Source organism: Seriola aureovittata, chromosome 12 (genome assembly GCF_021018895.1).
Source record: "Seriola aureovittata isolate HTS-2021-v1 ecotype China chromosome 12, ASM2101889v1, whole genome shotgun sequence".
NCBI lineage: Eukaryota > Metazoa > Chordata > Actinopteri > Carangiformes > Carangidae > Seriola > Seriola aureovittata.
Genome location: NC_079375.1, coordinates 13921313 through 13942692, shown reverse-complemented (window position 1 = coordinate 13942692; position 21380 = coordinate 13921313). Strand labels below are relative to the sequence as shown.

Here is a 21380-nt window from a genome sequence, read left to right as displayed (position 1 = left end):
AAATAATGGCTTCACCAGAGGTCATCGGCGGAGGAACGAGGCCCGAGGACATGTACTCTCCAAGCAAGAATGCACACTGCTGCGGGCTGTCGACTGAGTGCATTGTTTGTATGCACACACACACACACAGCTCACAGGCCAATTGCACATACGCATAGCAAAGACTGTATTAATGTGAACACACAACAGATTTTTTTAAACAGAGCCCGCATCTCTTTTTCTCTTGATCTGTCATGCACATGCACTTAAGGCAAAGGGTGCTCTCATGTTGTAGTTAGTATAGAACAAAATACTGGGAAAAAATACTCCTCATGTTCACATCTGATTTATGTATTTGGTTGTATCTAACATCAATAGTCTGACCCTTTTCTAACGATATCCATTACTCTCCTCTCTAGCTGATTTCCAAGTCACAGGCACATTTCACTTTGAGGATCTACATTTTTGTCATTCTAATGTGCCACCCTGTGGCCATATTTCAAAGTATGCCCCTCCTGGGATGTTTAAAATTTGTCAGTGCAGAATGTCCTTAGGTCCAAATAAGGCAACTGCTTCAAGGGTAGAAGCACACAGACACTTGCGTCCTTAGGGAACTAAGGTTACATTAGTCCTCTGTTAAGACTGTCTCACTCCTGCTGCTGAATTACTCAAGGTGTTATCACCTCCTACACCAGCAGAGTGCAGTGTTGCATAAAAGCAGTGTTGCCATCATATCACTTACACTTTCATCTCACTTTTTGTCCTACAGATTGACAGTGTGACTCCTCTAGCTAACAGCAAGCAGAATCTACGGGCTACTGACATGTTTTTGTCTCTGTACTTTAACACACAGCCACAAAGGCTCTCTGAACAATTGAATCCATCGAGGGAGAGTTGTTTTGCTTAAAATTGTCAGATGAAAAAGCAACATTGCTTGTGTCCTCGAGCGATGGCCAAGCTGTCAAAGTGTGTTGGGTCATAAAAGGCTACGTTCTCAACACTGTCCCTTTTCTGCTTGTCACATGTCAACAGTTACACACATACGCTGTTTGTGTATAGCAGATCGGCCCGCCTCCGCTTATGTCCTTTAGGGCTCTGCAGTATGAAGTAAAGTTTGGGCATATTGGTGTGCTGGCTTACATATCCATAAGCGATCAAAATATGTTCTCTTTTAATGTTCTCTTTTAACTTCTAGCTCCAGGGATACATTTTGAATATCATTCTTTTATCTCATATCACACATCTCATCTTTTCTGTCCTTAAATCTCTTTCCTCTCTCCCCCTCTCTCTCTTGCACACATGCACAACACACAGCAGATCTTGATTTTCAACTGTTTTCTTCTTGAACACACCCTCCACTCTTATCATCATCACACAGAGCAACATATACAGTTGAGTAACAGATACCGCCATCAGCTTCAGTTATCGTTTACCTTTGTGTCCTTCTGAAAGGTGCTGGAATACTAACAGTTTGTGTGAGGAGACTAAAGGCATGGTTTTGAGTTACCCCTCAAGAGTCACCTGTCAGGGGTTTTGTCTCACAGAAGAATACAAGTGCATCCTCCTCTAATTGAAAGTAGACACCACTGGGCCAGATAAAGAGAAAGAGAAACGAGGAGAACAGGAGAGAGATGAGGAAGGAGAGGGCAAACTGAGAGGGAGAGGCAAAAAGGAGCAGACAGAGCTAAAATAAATAATTCCCATGATGCTGCGGGCCAAAAGCAAATGGCCCTGGGGCTTCATGGCCTCTCAGGGCCGTGGCAGAAGCCAGTCACACACATCACATAGCATTACTCGGGATGGGGTTACAGGAAAATGTCAGCCGACGCATAAGGAGGAACCATCGGCCCATAGGATAATTCGATTGCCTGAGGGAGGTGCAATCTTGCATTCCCACGATTCCTCTCTTTCCACCCACACCCTCTTTTCATTGTATTTTTGAATCCATTTTTCTTTCCCATTTATTTAATGTTTTCAATTCTGTTGTTTGCTCTGATAGCCACGTATATTTACACATGTACTGTGTTATTGTAAATGGGGGCTACTGTTTCTCCTGCAATGGGTTGCCACAGTACATCTTCTGTGCAGCCTCCTCTTCTATCCTCATGGGAATTTTATGGGCCATTGGTTTGTAGTGTGGCCTCTGATATCTTGATTTACAACCTGATCATTGTCAGAAAAAAAAAATTCTCCCCACTTGTCCTAATGCACTCTCACAGTGTTGGGGGATACATGTATTACTGATCATGGAGCAAATCATGCCCCTTCCAGTCGTTCTCCTGTGGTAGAAGATGTGGTCAAATTGCAGTTATTTAGAAATATGAAGGGAGTCACCACATGTCTTGTATCTAAAGCAGATGCTCATGGTTTAAAATCCTCTGTTTCATGCCTCTGTTATTTAATCTTATTTTATCTTCTAAAAAGCACCGAATTGTTGCGTTAGTTGCAGCAGCTGCATACATGCGCGTGCATTAGATAAAGACAGAGAGAAGGATGGAGAGAGCAAAAGAAAAAGAGACAGCGAGAGAGTTCAGCGCAGATATCTGAGTGCGTCTGACAGAGAGGACAGCCCTGGAGGCAGGTCCCAGCCCTTCAGCACCGAAAATGACACATGACTGCTTTGACTTTTGTCATCCCCTGTCTCCCTCCGCCCCCAAAACCAAGCCTCCAACAGACACTGAGGCAAACAGGGATACACACACTCACACACACTCAAAGACACACAGTCACACACTGTATACTGCTTAGATTACATTATCTTTATCCCCAGGACATGAGCCCTCCTTGTTGGATGACATTTGGGCTTGTGCAGCACTAAGGTTACCTTTCTTTGCCCCTGAGTTAAAGATGCCTGTCTGCAGCATGCATTTGAAATGAAGGACGGGAAAAAAATCAGATGAGAAAGATTTCCAAAAGCACTTTGATCAGAGGCATCAACAGTCACGCACAAACTTGTTAAGCAGTATGTAAATTTGGGCTGATACTGAATAAAGTTGCCAGAATGGCATGAATCCATTGTGCTGCGATGATCAAAATAAAAGAGGGCTTCATACGCTGGAGGGCAAGAAAGTCACAGACATGAAGGTTTTTTTCCTTCCTCTTTTTTTCTACAAAGGGGCTGATGGGATGCAGAGAGGAGAGAAGGAGGGGAGGGAAATGAAAGATAGGGGAAAGCCTGGAAGGATCTCAATCTAAATTAGCCGAGTAGAGGGAAGACTGTGCTGAATGAGACATATAATTAAAACCAAAGTGATGAAAACATCAGCACTCATTCAGTCACTCGCCAGATGAATTTCTGAAATTGCTACTAGGATGATCTGAAGATGTTTCAAAGCTAAAGGTAAATCTAGCCTATTGTTAAAACGCACCAATCTCCCATTTACTCTTTTCTGGGCTTTCTCTCACCATCTTTCCTCATCCGCCTCCCCTCTCTCTCTCTCTCTCTGTTTCTTTAGCCCTCCCTCGTTCCCTATTTCTCTCCGTCTGTCACCCTGAGATGAATAGATGCTGTCACAGAGACTCTTGTAGCCTGTCAGCTTTTAAACAAACAGTTAGCAAAAGGATCACTTTCACGAGGAAACCTCCCACTCTGAGGTGAGGTTATCAGCTTTAGCTTGTTGTGACCTGTCCGTACGGGAAAGACCCACCCTGCGACTGAAGTGAGGAGTATGACCTCACACATGGACCGGTCTCACGCCTCGTCCCACCGCGTTATACGTTCAAGCCAAGTGTTGCTTTGAATCACTGAATTCATAACACTGTTTCGGTAGCTTGGCAGTGATAGCACTGTCCTGCAATTTGTCCTCAGTGCTGAAAATTTTATTTATCCTGGCAGTCTGCGTCTGTAACCAAATGTCTCTGGCAGTTAAAGAGGAAGCATTCTAACTGAGGGCCTCGTCCCTCCCTCCAGTATAGTGTACCTCCAGTAAATCTGTCCTCCTGACAACAAATGTCCCTGCACTAAAAAGGCCCCTCAAAAAAAAAAAAAAAAAACAAGCCTGACTTTTGCGAAGAAAAAAAAAAAAAAAAAAAATCAACCCCCTCAGGTGTGTTCCCTCTCACTCTTCCTCTCTGCACCTGCACTGAGTCTCTCAAGTCCTCCGTGTGTCTCTCCACACAATGGAGACAGTGCATAGCCTCTGGCGCCTCTCTCCAGCTGAGAGCCACCTCTCTCCAGAGGACAGTAGAGGAAAACTGCCAGCACTAACAACTGATCCTGGCAGATAAAGGAGCAGATAGGCGAAGAGAGAGTGCCTTGGACAATACTTGCCTCGCCCTGGTCTTCAGTGCGGCTTCCTTTAGCTTTGAGACAACGACAATAACAACTGTTAGGACAAAATATTGATGATGTTGAGGAGGTTAAGCACACAGTAAGAAAGACTACTATATATATATATATATATATATATATATATCTTTTTTTTAAATGCTCTCACTTCACATGGATACGTTCTACACTCCACAGTATCTGGAAAACCCCCTCACATTGATTCAATTTGTGGACCTAAACTGTATCCGTCACCATCAATCGTGTCAGCTCCCCCCCACAAACACTGGGCTGTTTTGGTCTTTTTTTTTTTTTTAATGTGCTGTAATGTAGTAGTGCCAGGCCAGATGACCCAGCACCAGATCAGTGTACCACTCACACTGCTGGGGGCAGCTGACTGCAACAGCAGTTAGGCGAGACGGCCGTCGCAGGTCGCCCAGGCCACAGCTGGGAACCCCCGGGCCTAAGTGTTGACCTGATGTGATTAAGTGTACATCCAGCTGCACGGAGGAATGATACTTTCAAATAGTGTTACACCTGGAGATTTTTTTTTTTTTTACTAATGTAAACCATGTTTTGTGTGAGGATCCACTTTACTTGGATGGCTTTGCACAGCTTTTTCTCTCCTAATTTCTCCTACTGATCCAGTCCAGTGTGTGTGGTCTATAAGAGCCAAGCTTGCGGTATTTGTCCTAAGAAAGACCTTGATAGGAATGGGGTCTGAGTGAGAGTGCTTATTTTATTCTCTTCCATGCTGCTGCAGGCTATGGCTGTATTAATGCAATGGCAGGGATCTTTGAAGTTGTGACTTTATGAGACAAAAGCTAATTTCCTTTCCTTTGTTCATTATCGAGAGAGACTTCCAGCCGGGCGGAAAGCATGCTGTGCTAATTATTCCATTCATGAGTTGTCTCTAAAGTATGTAATGGATTTCACTGGGCTTTTCACAGGTAAGCAGGGTGATATGGCGTACACACTTCTGTCAACACACTGGTTTACAGCGATTATACCTTTTTAAATTTATTTAATTCTCCCCGGATAGCGATGAACAAATTCTCATCTCTTCAAACACCTACTGTTTGCAGAATCAAATGACAGGAAAGAACAGAGCAGAGCAGTAACTTTAGGTTGCCAGGCTGCAAGTTGCTTGTAACTCTAAATCGGGGCTTATGCATAGCCACACTTTCACTGATGTTTCAACAAATATATCCTCTGCAGACTTATAAGACCGGAGCCACTTTGCAACTCATTAAGATCTGAACCCAATTTTCACAAACGAGTTTCAGAGTTTGTGGGGCCAAGTTAGGCATGTGACATAATGGGATTTCCATCTTTCCCTGAAACACAACTTGGCAGAGCATGAAGGGAAATGTAACATTTCACTTTCCATCTTCGCCACATACCAGGATTCCACCCACAACACCTGAGCACTCCCAAATGAGCGAGTGTGTGTGTGTGTGTGTGTGTGTGTGTGTGTCCCTCCACGGTTGTACGATGTGTATCCTGCCACTCAGAGTCAGATCAGACAACAACACAAAGGGGTGTAGCGGTGACACAAGTACAGCCATATACCTCCTCCACTGCTGCCTGACACCCCCCCCCTCCCCTCCTCCTCCTCCTCTTCCTCCTCCTCTCTCTCCCCCACTTTGTTTGTGCTCATTTCATTCCGTGTGCAGCCTCCTGGCAGGCAGGTCAAGGTTTACCCTCGCACCACACACCATTTCCCTCACACGCCGCCTGGGGGAGGAACACTGGAGGCCTGAGGCAAGGGCAAGCCCAAACAGCTCGCACATTGCCGCCATCACCACCTCTAACCATACAGATAGAAGCAAATACTGAGCTGAGAATCACACAATTGGATCTCTGTCTTTCTCCTTTTTTTTCCCCCCTTTCTTTCACCAATTATACCTTTCTTTCTTCTTTCTTTCTCTCCTGTCCTTTATCTTATTGTACATTATTGATTTCTGTCAGTAGTAAGGTATATGTCTATTAACCGACAGATTTAATAGAGTGACAATAGAAAGATACTCATTTGTTCCCCCCGTAGTGTAAGTGTTCATTTTGAGAGTCTGATACTAACCCTGGCTAGAAGCTAGTGCTGGATTTTTAGCTGTAAATGGAAAACGCCTGTGGGCTTTTCATTTTCTGGGCCCAGACGTTCCCTTCATGGTGTCGGAGCCCTTGTGTTCACAGAGTTCATGTTTTGCTGCGGGGCTTTTTTTTATTTTGTTTTATCTCATAGCTTAGACTAGCAGGGCTTTAACTCCCAGAGGACTCCTGCATAGCAACAGCAGAGATCAACAAAGTAAGTTTGTTTATGTTGGCTGTGTCCGCATGTTGTCGACTTATACATTTCTCAGTCTCCATTTCCTGCCTCTCCTTGCCCCAGGGGGAAGGAGCCCTCTAATTGGATCTTGTTCTAATTGAGCCTAATACTGGAGCTAACTGGAGTTGGGCCCTGTGGCTAATGAAGAGCTGAATCAAAACTAAGCACTAAAACTTTGACTGTGCGCGTGTGTGTGTGTATGTGTATGCCTGCGTTTTTTTTTGCTCTACATTCTATCATGAATGCACCAGTACTCATTTCGGTTTACTTTTTGATTTTTTTTTTTACCTTATATTCTGTAAACCAAATCCTTATCTTTAGACATGGAATAAATGTGTCAGCAACAGTAGTTTGTCAGATAATCATTCCTCTTTGAAAAAAAAAAAAAAAAAAAACAAGTTTAGAGAATCACACGATTAGAATTTTATCTATCTGACTCACAAACCCACATCCCACATTTAGCTTTGCTCCAGGATCTCCACAAGAGGAAGCTGTTCAGTCATTGTCAGGCCACTTTTACACATGGCATCCTACGCCACCAACAGCAGGTGAGACCTACATGTAGACACAGTGATGTCGCCACCTACAGGCAAAGAAATGTACACGCTTTTAACACTTGCACCACCTACAGTCATTGAGTGTTACAGCCTTTGACTTTTTTCTTTATCTTTATATAGCAACTATTGCCTTTGGTTTTCCACTTATTAGCTAAAATGAAATAATTGGTCTAAATATAATATTGTACTTCAAATACTTTGAATACGCCATATTTAAACAGAACTACAATACAATTCAGTGTCAGGGTACAGAACACCACATGCTAGCTTTTCAAGAGTTTCTTAAGTCATTTCTCATTTATTTCCCCCATTATGACACATACCATTAAACTTTTCCAGACAAGTGAGCCAAGATGTTAACCTCAAACACCCACACACATATACTCACACACAAACAGCAGATATAAAAAAACAAAAGACAGAAAAATCAATCTAGGCCTAATTGCCTGTAGGCGGCATTAATATCAAAATTGCAGAAGGTTTTACTTTCTTTGCCTGTAGCTTTCTCATGGAAGACATTTCAACATGTCACAGTAGGAGTAGCACAGGTGTAAATAATAAAATTAATGGTGCTCAATACCATTTAGCTGCTCCTGGTATTGTGCACGGGAACCCACTGTCATGGCTTACAGGGACACTTGAATAAAGCAGAGCCGTCAGTATTGTTTTAGTAACAGTTGTGCTTTTTCTACTATAAGTAAAAAAAAAAAAAAAAAGGCCTATTGTGCACATCATCTACATCTGCAGCTTAAAAACCACCATTAGTTTTCTTGCTGATAGGTGGCACAGGTTGGGCTGGCACTGCAGGTCAGAAACTGTCGTCACGGCTTTGTAGTTGGATGATAATGACTGGTCCTGGTTTCTGGTGCTTTGCATCAATGCCACTGTGTGCCCTTGTTCATTACCTCACCACAACATCAGACACTGTAGCTGATGAAAACCCATTTTCAAAGGATTGATTTTTTTTTCACATATTCTTTTCTCCTCTGTCACACTAAATGCCAATCCATTGGATATAAACTGGAACAAGGCAAACACAGACTGCAGTTTCAACAGCGGCATAGGCAACAGAGAAATGGAAATGAATGACGTCAGGTTTGGTGCTAGAGGGCTGAAAAAGAAATGACTTCTCTCTTGCCTCCAGCGGAGATACTGTCTTTTTTAAATATATTTTTTACCTATCTGCAAATCATCTTGCCTCTTTACATAAGAACAGACTCATGTTTACTGTGTGTAAATATACCAAATTGTTACCATACATCTGTGTCCACAATGTGTTATTTAATCACATTCTTCTTCGTATCTCTTTTTCCTTGAGGTTTTAATTTAGTTTGCAAGTAACAAGATGGTTGATCTGCCCTTTCTAGAGGCTCATGGCCTTAAAAACACCACATATTCTGAAGTCCACAATAGCCCTCTTTTATCAGGGTCAAACAAATACATTGCACACATAATGCACATCGCTTAAACTGACAAAAGGGATATATCCAGCAATTTGCACATTTTCTTAATGAAAAATATATATTTTAGAAAAAATAAAAACAATTTAAATTGCTCTGTTTTTCTGGTAAAACATAAATAGTTTTTTTAGCCTGTGCAAAATATCTACAAGTTGGCACTTGCAGGCAGACTAACCACATATAGCTCAACTTAAGTCTTACTTTTTAATTAGGAAGCTACTTAGCTGTCTTAGTTATTATGATCACAAGTCCATTTTACGCCTTCTTTGCATGGATGTTGGAGGTTATTTTAAGGAATATTAGCTGGCAAGAGGTGTTAGCTCTAGGTGTTGCTGCAGTGAAGCTAACTGTTAGCCAGTTGGTACCAAAAATAAACATGGAAATAGTGCAGTGTGCACTTTGAGCATACAGTTCAACGTTCTGTTTACCCAGCATCTCATCTCTGCTTTAAAAAAAAAAAGTATAGCATGTAAACGCCATGTATGTTATGCCATAACATAGCTGTGGTCAAGCTTTTAGTTGGCCACATATGTTTTGAATCCATTCTCTCAGCTCTGCATCGTACAAACTGCTGTTTTGAAGCTGGCATTATTCAATCTTGATCTCCAGATTGTGATGTCTTTCCAAGCAGTTGCTGTAGTTGGAGGCCTGCGAGGCACAAACTAATGCTGCACAGTGTTGGTGACTACCACCAGGGGGGGGTTAGGTGGAGACACAGCACTCCAGGTGGGCCGAGTTGCACCCCCCCTCGGGTGCTCTGCCATGTCTCGAGAAGGAGGAGGGCACAGTAAATGGTTCCAGAGCAAATATAGCCTTCCAAACCTCCTGCCTCAAGGATGTAGCCCAAAGGCCAATATGAAGATTGGAAACAGATGAAAGAAAGAAACTTAGGTGGGGCTCTTGGTTGCTCTTATGAAAGCCAGCTGGATGAAAGCAGTTTCTTTAGAATATAAGAAATATTTTGTTAAAAGTCTCAATAGGCAAAAGCTCCCTTCTTTGTGTACGAACACTTGGACATGTACAGACCTGAGAGTGTGTGTTTCATGGGCTCATAGTCATTTAAGAGTGGGATTGCGTTGCCTGAGTAGCCCTCCAGCTCTTGCCTTGTTTGTTGACAGTATTAAACAAATGGTCAGAAAGCCCATTACTCAGGGGGGGATGAAGTGAAACCCTGTGCATATTTGTTTTTTTATATATGTGTATATATATATATATATATATATATACATATACACACACACATATACATACATATACATACACACACATATATATATATATATACACACACACATATATATATATATATATATATACACACATATATATGTGTGTGCGTATGTGTGTTCTTGTGTGCATGGCCCCTCCCTGGCCCTGCAGGTTTCTCTGGGGTTTCTTGTCACCCTGTGTCTTGGAGGTGAGAGGGCGGGTGATAATTGAACACTCTCTGGCACTTTTAACAAATGTATTGAAAGGTGGAATCGAAAAACCTGTTAATGAGATTTCCCTCCCCAGGCAGTGCTCAGGGTTATTATTCTTATAATTTTATTAATCTAATGAGTTACTCAAAGTTTATTTTCAGATATATTTCTTCCACTCAGCCTATAGGGCTACTGTTTTATTAGCCACTGTTTTTCAACAGCATACAAACTTTATTAATAAATCAATTTACAATGGTTTGTAGGAGGCCCCTACTGAGACTCGAGCAGTCAAGATCTTTCAAACCAAACAAATGGTAAGACAAGGACTCATAGAGCACGGTGTGAATGATGGAACAGCACTGGCCCTGTACCAAGGTGCACATCTTTGTACTTGGGTTTGTTTACCTCACAAGATGGCTCCTGGCTTAGGGAATGGACCATGAAAATGGCTGCTCTCTTGCGCCCGCAGCACTCTATATAGATTGGAGTTTTTCATGTGGCAGTTAGGCTGCTGGGATATACACCCCAGGGGATGTGCTCTCATTAAGGACAGTAGCTCTGAGCACTTTTGCACTGCTTCCTGTGGCCACTGACCTCCTTTTCACCCGTGGGCTTGCAGCTACACCACAGCTCTGATTCTTGGTCTCCCTGTCACTCCCCAACAAAGCCCTGGGGTTGTCACATGACTCAAGTGACTCCTGACCTGCCCGGCCTCCTGCAAGCCCTCCCCCCCTGTCGGCGAGCCGGTCAGAATGATCACAGACAGCGTCTGCCCCCCCTCCTCCCCCTAAAATGGCGGCTATGTCCTTGGGCTTTTGAAAGAAGAATTTCCCAAGTTGACAGTGTCAAAACATCATGTCAGAAATGGCCAACTTTATGTGTCATCTTAGAACAGTACAGCTGCAATATTATTCATGTGGAAAAAGTTTGAGCGCCACAGTGAGCCATCCATCATTTCTACAATAGTCACTGAAAGCAAATTTAGTGATAGAAAGCACCTGTCTCGTCGGACCTTCACCTTGAGTTCAAGCAAATACTTGAGTCGTGCTGCTTGAATGGACACAAGCGGGATAATAACATTGCTTCGTCACTGTCCTCCCTGAGCCATTTCTGCAGCCATTTCCTCCATGTTGTGGCTCATTTTAGCCACAAGACAAAATAGCTTGTGAGGAGCACCTAAAGGTGATCTAAGATTCCAACTAAGGTAGTTAATCATTGATCAAAAAAACATTACTGTGGACTTGAGGCATTATAGTTCTGTGCCTAAAGTGCATAGAAAAATATCAATACAAATCCCCCTGATCTTTTTTTAATTAAAGGCTAAAGGCCTGATGCTCCCTGTTGCTGTTGAATGGAGACTTTAAACCACCCTCATTTTCATTGTCCATTTTATGAAAGAATTAAGAGCAAATAACCTGATTTTATAAGAAAAAAAAGTCCTGCTCACATAGACAGTATTAGTACATGAAGGACATGATTCTAAGAGGTAAGCTGTGGGGTGGCCCTGCATAGCTGATTGGTGGATTGAGATATCAGACCAGTTCTCATCAGCACCACCCATACTTATACCTACAGGCGAAACAATTTTGTCCTCCACTAGTAAGCAATTAGATTATATTCAAACACACATACACATACACAGCCTCCACAAACTGTATTCCCCCTATGCAGCATTCTGCTTTCCTCAATATGACACTCACTTCCTCCATATGTGTGTGAGTTTGTGTTAACACAAGGATACGAGCAGACACACACACACACACACACACACACACACACCCTGTAGGTATAAGGTTCCAGTTGGTATATCTCTGTCTCTAAGCCCCAGTTTGATGCCCTAGACTCATGGTATCCAACCCCCACTCTTTCTGCATCCCCCCAGGCTTCTGTGTGTGTGTGTGTGTGTGTGTGTGTATGTGTGTGTGTGTAAGATGGCTACTGAACCAAGAGGGCATTGTTTCTCTCCAGCGGGGTTTCATAATTGAACGTTCAGATTTATGCACTCATTCAAATGGATACTAAAAGTAGAAGTGAGGCACGTAACCATGTTCCACACTTGAATTATCTGTGGCAAAATTGAAACTCAAGATCAAACTGGAGATTATTGTTGTGAGGTATCATGCACGACTCCCTACATGCTGAACACATTTCGGTGGCTGCACATGCAGCAGATAATTACACACGGACTGATTGAAAGATTTCCACAGGAGGTGCAAAATCCAGTCAGTCTGCATCAAGTTGTGTGTTTCTTAGGCACATGTGTGAGTGAAGCAGGGAAGAGAAAAGACAGCGGGCAGCAGGGACAAACCCGTCAGCCACTCAGATCACATCAGGTCTGTCGGGACACATTGGAGCACAGCGAGCCTGATGGGATATGCCCCCCAGGAGTGCGAAGCAGGCCAGATGACATACAGACACAGGGGCAGGCAAAGAAGGAAGAAAGAATAGAGGATGGCACATCCTGCCTTTAACACACAATATGTTCCAATAACATGCACGCGATTATGAATGGTAACCCTGACTACATTATGTACTAATTATACAGTAACACCATACCATCACAGACGTACTCTTGCATACAATCACATGTACCGAGGCAAGCAAGCACGCACGCACACACACACACACACGAACACACACACTCCTACCCCCCAACAGACGCTCACACACACACGTAAATGCATGCGTGCTCAGTGATATCGCCATAAACATGTAGCCTGGATCTCACACCAGATAACCTACATCTTAAACAACACAGCACATATGCTAATGTGAAACGTGAAGGCATGATGTTTATGAGCTGCACACGATGCATATGGTTTTGCGTGTGAGTAAATGCACAGACACGCTTGGGTACATATGTCCGCAGGGGCAAAATGGGAAATAGACACTTCTCTTCATGCCTGTTCTTTAATTGGGGCATTTATTGTTTTGTGGTGGTGTTTACTTCATTAAATTAAGGCGCATTTCAGAAATGCAGCACGTTTCAAGGTTTATATAAGCAAAATTATGCTTTCAGCCATTAAGTTGCAAATTAACATATCTTTATGACTGTGGGATATGCCAGTTGAAGATGCTTTTACATTTCCACACTAATCAACTTGACTTTAACATGTTGGATTTCAGTTTGATTTGCTTTCATCGCAAATATTGTTTCTCCCCTCGGCTGTGTGTGCCTGCACGTGTATTTGAGTGGAGCTGTGTTGGTGTATCGGAGTGTGTACGCTTGTGTTCTTCTGTTAGTTGTCCACGGCACCTTCATGTCAGCCCAACTGTTCTCTTTCTTAGGAAACCAGAAGATGTGTGTGCAAGGAGGGGGTGTTGCAAGGACAAAATGAACTAATGTTGAATATTCCGTATTGGTTTTACTGTAATTCTTTTCTAATTCTTAGTTTATTCAATTTCATCTCCTTGAGGCTGGTAGGTATGGAAATGAGGTCTGTTCTTTTTTTTTTTTTTTTTTTTTGCCTGTGTAAATTGCAGCTATTACCTCAAGCCTTTTGAACAAGATTACCCAGATGGCCTTGCGTGGTGTGCCTGAAGTTTTATTTCCCTCCTTTTGCCTGCTTTTCCTTCTTGACTGCAGGGGAAGGGAGAGGGAGCTGGGAAGCCTCCTGAAAGCTCGGGGCAAGGCCAGGAGGAAGCAGCTGTGGCAAAGAGAGATCTGGGGGAAGAAGAAGTAGAAGTAGAAGAAGAAGAAGAGTGAGTTGGGGTGGGAGCGCTGGGGGGTGGATGAGACTGGTGCAGGGGGCGTTGTTGTGTGCATTTGTGTGTGAAGGGATGGGGTGGGGTGTGGGGGGGGCAACTAAATTCTAAAGCTGAGAACACCAGCCATTATGAACACTACCCCCTACCTGGCTTGGCTGTCAAAACCCTTGGAGTACTCAAAGAGGGGGCTGGTGGAGTGGGTATGTTCTGGATGGGAACAGGAAGCTCTGCGGGGGGGGGGGGGGGGGGCTCACATGAACATGTGTTTTGAGTAAGGTGTTGTTTGTAGATACAGCGGAATGAGTCCCAGTGTAAACATGGCATTACCACATCACCATTCACATTAGCAATACTTACAATTCAAACAGCTAGAATCACACCATTAAATGCCAGGATTTGGTGAAAAGCATGATAAATAGCAACCTCCTTCCCAGGTGATCATTGTTGTGCGAGTGGTGGGATTTGTCATTGGGTTTCCACACACTGTGCCCTGGACATAATCTGCTGCTGGTTTTCTGCCCCCAGGAAGAATATGATTTTAATACATTAAGGTGGCCCAGAGATAGAGAATTATGCAAAGTTAAAGTGTTCACCTGTTTATTATTCTAACATGCAACAGCCTCCATCCACACTAATCTCCAAAAGAACACACCCAACTCCCAGATTGCTGATCTTGGCTCGGAGGCAACAGTGAAAGGAGATTCTCACCTGAGATAAGGTGAGGAGAGGAGCAGCAGGAGGAGGAGGAGCTGCTTATTTCACTTAAAATTTACTTTCAAAAACATAATACTGGAGGAAAAGCTGATGGGAGACAGCGACGTTCTACTTCCTCTAAACTCACATACTCGCAGGTGCAGTGTTGTTTGTCAGAATTTTCTTGTCCATACCAGTGCGATAGCAAAATAAATGTCTCAGCACGTAACCTGTATGGTCAGCCTTTCCTTCATATTGAAGTGTGCTGTTGGATCAACCCCCCCCAACCCCCCGTGTTATTTCAGAGACAGCTTTTCAGATGCTGCTGCCAAAGAGTCAATAGTAGGCTATCACTGTTTGTTTTCACTTCCTCCATTTGTTTGTTTTGTTAAGGTTTTGCTCTCCATCATAATGAATCACGTTTTTTTTCATCTTGTTCTTATTTATTCTCATGGCTGGAGGTAGAATGTGGTGGTTGATGAGGGGCTGAAATGAACTGAGCCTTAGCCTTAGCCTCGGGGCTGGCGCATATCTTAGCATAAGTGATGGCCGACCGGAGGGCTAGAGCCTGGCTGAGAGCGCCCCCAGGACAGCAACTCTGACAGATCATGTATTTATAGGTCTGTTGAAAGACCTCTATTGTGTCCCACATAGCCTCAGAGCACGTCTGTCCTCTGTATTATAATAAAGCCGCTGGCCTTACCACTATGATGGATGGGTGGCCCTCGAATGGCAAGCTCCAGAATCATTAGAGCACTCCTAGCATGCAGGTCTACCCATGTGTAAGGCTGGTGCAGGGAGGGGTGCTACCAGTGAGCAATACAGTACAGTTGAGACCTTTTAATCATTTAATTATTAATTCTCAACCGAGGGAGGGAGGGAGAGAAGAGAGAAAAAACATTGAGGGAGGGGGCAAGTTTGCTGATGTTTTTGCCAAAGGATACATTTGCAATTATCTCAGCGGCTGAAAACGCCCTCCAGGCTTTTTCAATACAGGTCAGAACATGGACACCTACAGCATTTACCGGTAGCTTCACTGGTCAGATTTCATTGCTGCTGAAAATTTCACCAAAGCCAGCATTCCATCACACCTCCACTGAGCCATATAGTTTCAGTGTTGAAATGTGTGACCATGGAAGTATAACTGAGAACAGCATATGTATTAGGAGATTTTTTGGCGAAACTATTCAAGAAAAAAAAAGAGAAAAACAGAACTTGCTTGAATATGCTCTGCAGCCCCCCCCCACCCCCCTCAAAAAAAATAGCTTGACTTTTCTGTGCCTTAAGCCTCACAAGCAGAGTGGTGTTTGAGCTGTTTCCCAATCTCATGTTCTTCTGTTACCTCTGGAGTAGAATATAAATGATTCCCTCTCAGTGTACAGTGTATGCCAGGGGGCCTGCAGCGACCATAGTCCGGTCTAAAATTCCTCACTGCAAGCGCACCATAACTCAAGGCCTGACTGATAAATAAACAATGGAAAGTGCAGCATGTTGTGGAGCATTACCTCAAATCCTCCACTTGGAGCACTGTCACATATTATAGTCCAATCACCATGAGGTGAGTAGAGGGTCTGATGAAGGTTTTTTTTGACTAAGAAGGTAAACCAAGTATAGGCGTTTCTTTAGCATGGACCAGGATACATGTATATAACACTATAGAAGATAAGAAATGTTATTAATCACTCATAATTAAGAGTAAAGCTTCACATTTAAAAATGGAGAGTTAACAGAGGATATTATTTTAAGTGTGTTTTACTTTCACTTTTTTTATTTGACAGGTACTTCACCAACTTTATATGTCTGAATCCATTTAGTAGTCACAGAGAGTACATAACAGAACAGTTATGTCTACATTGGCTCTGGAGAACCTTTGTCATGTCTGAAAAACCTACTCGAGTGACATCACTTGAGTAATTAGAGCTTAGGCTTGGATGCTACGAATTTTTAGCCATACTAGCAGCATGCCTGTAACCATGGCAATGTCAGTCTGTGGGTTGGTATACCACTGTAGTTCAGACTTCAATATCTCATCAACATTAAGATGGATGGTGCAATAACATTTGGTACAGACATTCATGGTTCCCAGATTATGTATCCTAAGGACTGAAGTGATCACCTGACTTTTCCTCTAGCAACACCAATAGGTTGGCACATGTGGTTTTGAGCCAAATCACAACAGCTACTCAATGGGTTGGAATGAAATTTGGTATTTGATTTATGTTCCCCTCAGGATTAATTGTAATCATTCTGGCAGTTCCTTAACTTTTTGTCACAGTAAACTTAGATGGTGAACATTGTTAATATTATATCTGCTTAACATCATCATGTTAGCATTACCATTGTTAGCATGTTGCATTTGCTCAACACACTGCTGTTATAAGTACAGCTGCTATCGTGGTAATAAGCTCTTGTTTTGTTAACAGAGAGTGGGTGTGTGGAGTTTGAAAACCATTTACCAGTCAGGGAAGATCTATCAAGTTGCACTATGGGAAATGTAGGATCCAGTATTTTTGAGCAAGACCCGTAATGGGGATTGAAAGTCAGAAAATCTCAGGTTTTACTGCATCGATTTTGATAATTCTTAAAAAAAAAATCTCTTTCATGTAAATCCTCTACCTTAATGGTAGTGCAATACTAAATCTGCTATACATTAAATGTGGACAATTGCAAGTTGCCTTGGGCTCCTACAAAACAGAAAGACATTAAGGATTATATGTTGATATGGCACAGTAGAATCAAAAGTAACAAGGATTTCTCTTTTGCATGCAACATGCTTCTCAAACAAGTTCAAGCCCAAGAACGCATCAGTAAGTGGTAAGCTGCATTTTTTTTGTATTTAGGCCGGCCTCATTTTACACTGAGACTTGAATTTCTATAACTCAAGAAAAGCCACTGTGACATATTATTCTACTAGCGAGTGTCCATTTGAGATATTATCCTACCAGCGATTGTCCATCTAAGAACATTTAAAGCCCCAAAGACTGTGGAGGCATTCATCACACAGATGAACTAATTTTTCCACTAGAAATAATGGCTAGAAATATGTGGCCATTATATTATAATAAAGGTATTTATGAGACTTCAGTCTCACAGCCTCACTATGAGATATCTTTGAAAATTTGAAATCAGCTCCTGAGGCTGAGAGGGGTGGGGGGGGTGGGGGGCAGGGAAGAGAGAGGAGGGGGGGAGAGAGAGAGAGAGAAAGAGAGAAAGAGAGAGAAAGAGAGAAAGAGAGAGAAAGAGAGAGAGAAATGGCAAGGGAGAGATGTGGGAGTTGTGTTTTGCTTTTTTGCCACAGGTTACATTTATAATTATCTTGCTGGCATAAAATGGCCATGAGGCTTTTTCAATAAAAGGTAGGAGGCACCTACAGTGCAGAATATTACCTACAGATCAACACAGAGAAAGGGAGAAGGAAGACTGCAGATAGAATAAGACTAAATCCAGAGTACAAAGTATATCATCATCTAATAAGTGTATTTAGTCAGGACATTCATTAGGAACAGCAGCCACCGCTTGCACTGGGCTGTAGAACTGAGCACTGTGAGGGCTGGTGATTTGAAGACGAGGTGAATGAGTCCATCCACTGACCTTCACTAGTGGTGAGTAAGCAGAGCCTGGGGAGCGAGGGAAAGATGGCCACAGCCACTTTCTCCAGGCCCTACTCTGCCTTTTGATGACTAGAAATAATCACTAGAGAGAAAGCGAGTGAAAGAGACATGATCACAGACACGCCACAGAAAAGAGGAGGATCTCAAATTACTTTATTCTCCTCAAAACCCCTGTCCTCTAAAGGACTGGAAGTCAGTTTCTTAATACCATTCATCTTTTCTCCAACAGGCTGTGTCCTGAGAGAAGCATATCTCTAATTCCTTTTCAAGTTAGTCTGAATCCAGGAAGTGAGAGAAAATAGGGCTGGACAGGGTCTCATTATACATAGCCTGCCCCACAGGTAACAAACTTAAAAATCACATAGGGTGCACAAAAAGTACTGCTGAATTTGAAACTAAACACGTGTTCATTTTTTTCTCCTACGCCATCCTTCACAATATTTTTATTTCAGGAAAACATTGACTTATATTGAATTTTTTGCAGCCTTCCATAGTTCGTCAAGCTAACCAAATTCAGTAGCTAGTATATAGGTAAATAGGCTAATTAGCTCTTTTGGCAGGAGTTACATTAAAAAACTGATACCATCTGTAGGACAAATAGCAGCTACAGCTAGCAACTAGTTTGATTATCTTAGCACAAAGACTGGAAACAGATGGGAAACAGTTACCTAGGCTACGTGTAGTCAAGGAAGCTGCTGCGCCCAGCCCAGAAAGAGTTTGGCACATAATCGATTAAAGCACAACCAGTGGTTTTTACCTTGGTTTTTGTATGCATTAAGCAAACAAGATAATGTTAATTAGTAAACTTTCAAGGTGCTGGTAGGTATTTTGTTACCTTGGGACAGAGCCGTTTCCCCTCCGGTTTCCAGACTTTATGTTGAGCTAAGATAAACAGCTGATGGCTGTAGCATTATTGTACATACATAAGAGTGACACAGGCTTATGAGTATTTCCCAAATGATCAAACTACACTCAAAAAAATAAATCATTGGACGAACATAATTTCATTACACCACAGCTGATGCTAGCACCTAACAGAGTGTTAACTGCAGACTCATTACGTTATCAATCCATAGACAAAAAGGTCAAAATGAGCTGCTTGGATGAAAATTGATGTTGACAATTTGGTTTTTGAGACGGGGACACACTGTTCTGTTCATGTGTGCAATTTGTGCGTGTGGTTTTCCTTTTTATTAGTGTGCATGAATTATTTATTTTCCATGACACCTGAAAAAAACCTATGTGCAAAATATATGAAAGTGGTTAATAATATTGTTTTAAGACGTTTAAAGCTGATACATTTAGCAAATACCAAATCAGCAGATGAAGGACAAAGCACAATGTGCTTTAACTGTACAGAGTTTCAGATGTATCTTTTGCTGCTATTCATTTTCATCACCCTTAATTGCTGCTGTGAATTTAATAGATCTGTCACTTTGTCACATCTAGTGTCTAGTGTCTCACAAGTAACTCACCATGTATTCCTTCACACGCTGCTCAAGGTATTCGTTTAGGTAGATGCACAAGGACTTGAGGGAACACTGTGTCATCTTAAAAAAAGAAAGGACAATATTTTAGCAGTAGTTACAAGATAGTCTTGATAGCAAACAAGCTAGTTTGATTAAAGTGTTAGACATGTGTGATAGACAATACTCTGGTCTCAGAAACCCTAAGGGCAAGTACTCAACATTTATACAATATCTCAACTAAAGCAGACATGAAATGAGGCAACCACACAGGTGTTTTATTCATTCTGACCAAAATGTTCCCTACGTGATACGACCAATTGCTTCCTCATCTCTGACTGAAGGTGAGGTAATCAGTATAATCACCCGATGAAGTATTTTGATTAAGTGAAAACCTTCATACTCATTTGGCACTTGTGTCGAGCATATGTATAGAGAATTGTGAAAATGCAATTGTCATGGCAGGGGCATAAAATATGTTTTATAAGCATAGGTCAATCCATTGTGATACGAACCTTGGAGATAGCCACGATGAGACAGAAGTAATATTTCTATTGTTGTTGTGTTGTGCATTGTTCTATTAGTATTACACTATCTAAAATGACATAGATTATAGACAGCACATGTTGCTAAACTTTAATGTTGATGACCAGACTTAAAAAAATATACAATATTTCACCTAATTAAAAAAGATTTCATCTTGCTTTTTGTTATTCCTCTGCAAAATACAGTGCAGATAACTCTACAATAAAATACTAAAATGAAAATTTAGTTTGTTTGACAAGGACACATTTCTGCATCAAAACAAAAACATATTACATCACAGCTTTCATAGCATCATATTTTCCTATACAATATTTTGTATATCAGTGGAGAGAGTTGAGTCTGTCCAGCAGAAAAAGTTAGACGGAGTTTACACAGTCTTTTGCACCGCAGACCGTGGTCGAGAGATCCCTGTTTTAAAGCTCTTTAGCCTAGCTCCTATCTGAAAAAAGCACTCACAGACGCCGGTAGAGAAATGCAGTCATACATGAACGAGAGATTTATTTCTGTGGCATTAACGCAACACATGGGTCCACCGATAATTACTGCGCTACAACGTTAGCATCTCTGGAAAATGAAAACAGTAACTTAACTGCTCTAAACGCTACGACTTACCATGGCTACGGCTACGTCATGGCACTCCGCCCACGCACACCGCGTCACTCTCTTAATAGAACCGCTAGCCTGGCTACAGGTGCACGTTCCACACCAAATCAATCTCTCAAAGGGCCATTACCTTCATTGAACTGGTTGCAGGTTTGTTTTTCTACACCGCGGTTCAGTGGCAGAGATTCTACATACACAAAAAAGCTATTTTGAGAGATAATGTAACCGGGTTGTCTAACTTAAGAGCTAGAGTTTAACTAGCACTAACTGTGAGAAATGATTGACACAATTTATGTTTTAGCAACTGAGAAATGCCTCACAAATATCTAAGTACTATTCATCACTTGTCCCTTTTTACTAAATACATTCGTGTAGATATCTATAAATGACTTACCCTTCATTTCAAGGATTCCAAATAATTAGGTCGAAATTGAAGGGCATGCGATTTAAATGTCCCGCTTCTACCTTTTTTCTGCATCCGGTGGGCGTGGAGCATGCGCAATAGGTAACCTCTCAGAGTCCTCATTTGAAGGACCTCATTCTCATTGGATTAACATTAATGAAATTAATTTATCCGAATTTTCTTTTAGTCATTCCAAAAAATATGAGCCAATCATTTAATGAATGTATATAAATGAATGAGTGTATAATTATTGTAAATGAAAGTGAGTGTTTTAAATACTTATCAGGTAATATTTTGCTCATATGAAATGATGAAGACTGAAACATTTGTGGAAATTTAA

General features: G+C 42.0%; 1 long non-coding RNA gene across 1 annotated transcript; it reads right to left on the bottom strand.

Moving 5' to 3' along the window:
- Nucleotides 1-12839: 12839 nt before the first annotated feature.
- LOC130179291 (uncharacterized) lies at nt 12840-21093 on the bottom strand. Its single transcript, XR_008829271.1, has 3 exons — nt 21032-21093; nt 19498-19572; nt 12840-13674 (listed from the first exon to the last, which is right to left on the bottom strand). It is a non-coding gene; the product is annotated as an uncharacterized LOC130179291 (long non-coding RNA).
- Between the last annotated feature and the right edge of the window lie 287 nt (nt 21094-21380).